The following is a 4,113-nucleotide window of genomic DNA, read 5'->3' on the forward strand; positions in this document are numbered from 1 at the left end:
GCGGCAGTAGTGCAGTGCTTATCAACATAATTACCGGCGTCTCGCCTCCACATTTTGACTTTTTTGTGTTTTATGTGTTCTCTAAGTCCAAAATTTTTAAATTTTTAAAAGAGATTGCGGTACTATTCCTGTTGCTGAAATTATAATAATATATTTATTAATTTTTGTATTATATGTCTGTGTTATATTGTGTGAATTTGGAACAGCTATATCTAAAAGATATGCTTGCTTTTGTTGTTTATTTAAAATAATAATGTCTGGTCTGTTATGCTGAATGTGAATGTCAGTTAAAACTGTGCGATCAAAATATAATTTGTAATTGTCATTTTCTAAACAACTTTCTGGTTTATAAATGTAATGTGGTTGTGTATCCTTTAATAAATTGAATTTAACTGCTAAATTCATGTGTATAATTTTTGCGAATATATCATGACGTTTTTTATATTCGCTGTGAGCCAAAACGGTGCAAGATCTTGTATTGCAAATATAAAACCCTCAGCTCTTTAAAATATCTCCCATGTAAAGACTTTTGTTTTATATTTGCTATAGTGTCATATCACGAGCTCTATTGAGAAAATAATTTTTTAGTGAAGCAATTTGATTGTGTTGTAGAATTTCTAGATTTGAAAAACCCCTACCACCATTTTCGCGTGGTAAATTAAATCTTTCAACAGCAGATTTGGGGTGATGTTTACAAAATTTTGTAAAGAGAACTCTAGTTTGAATATTTATATTCTTTAAATTAGTTTTGGACCATTTTATAACACCAAAAGAATAGATTTAATTTGATTTGATTGATTAATACCTAAATATTTATAAAATTCTCCTTTATTTAAATTTTTAATGATTTCTCCTTCTTTAGTTATATATTCTAAATTTTCGTAATGACCACGACATATTGATTGATTTTCAGTTATTGTTAAGTTTTATGTCATCCATATAAAGAAGGTGATTTAATTTAATATTAATTTTATAAATTTTAAGAATTTTAATTAACCATGAATGTGGTACTGAATCATAGGCTTTTTTGTAGTCTATGAATTGTTGTTGCATTATTTTCCAAACGTTTGAGACTTAAAATATTCGTCAAATGTTCTTCTTTTTTTAAATCAGAATACCCCTGACAAATCCGAACATTTTGTTTTGCGGTAGATAAAAGTAAACATGGGCCAAGACAGAATATTAATATTCGGTGTGGAATTTTCCTGCGTTCTTGTTCATTTCTATCGAAGTGCTCACGAAAAGTTGTGAATATCAACACTTTGTAATTGTCGTAGTGAAAAATAAAAAAGATAGCTTTGGGGCACAACTTATTTCGCACTTCATTAGAAAAGTAACAGTATTAAAATAAAAAAAATATTTTTCTAAATTTCGAACGTTAGGTCTATCCTGACCAGCCGCCAATTAGTGGTATTATTTTATTTTTTGCTGTTTTCCACAATAGTTATTTTTATATTAAATCATTGATTCAAAAAATTGAAATTAAAAATTCAAATTTTTGAAGGAACTCTGAAGTTTCAATGCAGTGACCATGTTGCTAGGTAACTAATAAAAAACAGTGCGTGAAATGAAAAACAGAAATAGTCGTATGCGTTTTGTATGGTTTCTATGGTTTCGATCTTACTAACAATGCAATGAAAATGACCCACTTCAGGCACAGATAACTATGCGTGAATTTCAATTTTTTGAATCAATTATATAAAACAAAATTGATTTGGCGGCCGCTACACAAAAGTGGTGGGAGGCGAGAACCTGTTTCCGCCGGTCAATTTTAAAATTAATAAATTTTCCCTGGATACGTATTCGACTTATCCGGTACGAGTTATTTTTAAATTAACTTAATGGCCCGTTGCTCTTGTTCTTTTTACATTGAATATGCGATGTTTTGGCATCGTTAGCAATAGTACAATACTCACGCATTTTTAATCTAAAATTAACAAAACTTGAATGGATCGGGATTATCACACTTCTGAATTGAAGTTTTCATTCGTTTAAAATATAATTGATAGTAATACGTAATGCGGATTGCCTAAACGTTGCTTCCATCACGTCAACATCACACATTCACGTTCGCCCGTAGAAATGGCGTGATGCACACGAAATCGATCCAAAAAGGCTCATAATATTTGTGTCACGCGAATCTACGTCGAAAACTAGAAAAAAAAAAAATTTCAATTCGAATTTCAATAATCGAAACGATGCGTCGTCGATACTAAACGTAGGTAGTAACTAAAGTGTGATCGGGTGCGATAAAAGTGTCCGTCAATAATCATCATCCGACAATCATTTAATAGACGAACGCTAATTTTTGGCACTCACTCGGACGACAGAACCAGTCCAGACGGAAACCGGGGCGCGGGGTGGGTGGGTGGTTGTATGTCCGTGAATCTGTCCGGCGCGCGTCAACATTTCAGTTATCGTCGCGAGAGTTAAAACGAAAGGTGGTTAGTGTGAAAGTGACGTTTTTTCGTGGAGACACGTTACGAAGGGTGAGTACCTAATATAATATAAAACCAACCGAAAACCCACAATAGTGCCCCGGTTTATTATCGTGAATAGGTGTTTGGTAAATATTTTCTGTATTCCAACTAGCAAGTCTTTTATCAAAAAACTCCGGCAACATGGCTATTGTGGTATTGTTGATACCACCTAACTGAAGAACTTAGTTAATAACTAAGTCGACGATTTTATCGGGAAATTGAACGGAGAAACAAAAATAGCTCTTAGCGACAGTTGCCTGAAGTCGCAAATAACGGCGATTGACGAAATCACGTTTTTTTTATTTTAATTCAATGAACAATACACAGGGTCACAATTATCTGTTATGTATTCTATAATGTTTTGCAAAGTAAATAATGTGAGTTGTCATGCGTAATATTAATTAGCTAAGTAATTTTGCAAGTATTTTATGTCAGATATGCAATGTAATAATAACGTAATGTTGCAAAGTATTTTAATTTTTATGCTAGGTAGAGATAATAACTCGACAATAACTCTTCTCTAATGAAAAAAAAAATAGAAAATGATTTAGGAAACATAAAAAATCTCATTAAAACAGGAACAATTGAAATTAAAATAAACATAACATTCTGTACTAAAGTACAGTTTTGTTCCACTCCTTTTTTCAAAGTCTTCTGTCCTCTCATTTGCACATACTGCTATTCCAAAACAGTGAAATTGTCTGTTTCAGGGAATCCTTAACGTTCCTTGCTAATGTCAACAACGTTTTCGATGAAACAAAGAGTCGGAAAAATGTCGGCTCATTGTATTCAATAACATACGCGACTACAAACCATCTGTATCATTTGTAGGAATCGCGGTTTTTTCGATGAGAATTCGTTCTAATTTTTTCTTTCTAAAAAGCTAAGTAATTTTAATTTCACTAAAGATGAACATTTAGGCTATATGCTGGGTAATGCAAATCCATCAACCATCAACTAGGTTGTTCAGCAGATGTACGATTGTTTATTGATTTCTTCTTCCGAAGAGTTGTATTCTGGCAAAATAGAAATTTATTCATAACATAACCTCAATCAACTAAATTATTTCGAATACAATAACCACATAACTACAAGTTGGATAGGCATGGGTGCAAAATACCGATAATGCATGAAACCTAATAATAATAATAATGACATAATAAAAGTTAATTAAAAATCGCTGTTTCACGTCTTTTTCTTTTTTGTTCGAGAGTTTTTGTGGTCTGAAAAGAACCGTTTATAAATGTGTCGAAACGAAAAACATCTATTCGAACTGGTGTACTTGGTGACGGCTTTGGTACCTTCGGAGACGGCGTGCTTGGCCAACTCACCGGGCAACAACAGACGCACGGCAGTTTGAATTTCTCTGCTGGTGATCGTCGAACGTTTGTTGTAGTGTGCCAGACGGGGAAGCTTCAGCGGCGATACGTTCGAAGATGTCGTTCACGAAACTGTTCATTATGCTCATAGCCTTACTAGAGATACCGGTGTCGGGATGGACTTGTTTCAACACCTTGTAGATGTAGATGGCATAGCTCTCCTTCCTCCTGCGCTTCTTTTTTTGTCGCTCTTGGAAATGTTCTTCTGAGCTTTCCCGGCCTTCTTGGCTGCCTTACCACTTGTCTTCGGCGGC

Source organism: Tenebrio molitor, unplaced genomic scaffold (genome assembly GCF_963966145.1).
Source record: "Tenebrio molitor unplaced genomic scaffold, icTenMoli1.1 SCAFFOLD_800, whole genome shotgun sequence".
In the NCBI taxonomy this organism is placed as follows: Eukaryota; Metazoa; Arthropoda; class Insecta; order Coleoptera; family Tenebrionidae; genus Tenebrio; species Tenebrio molitor.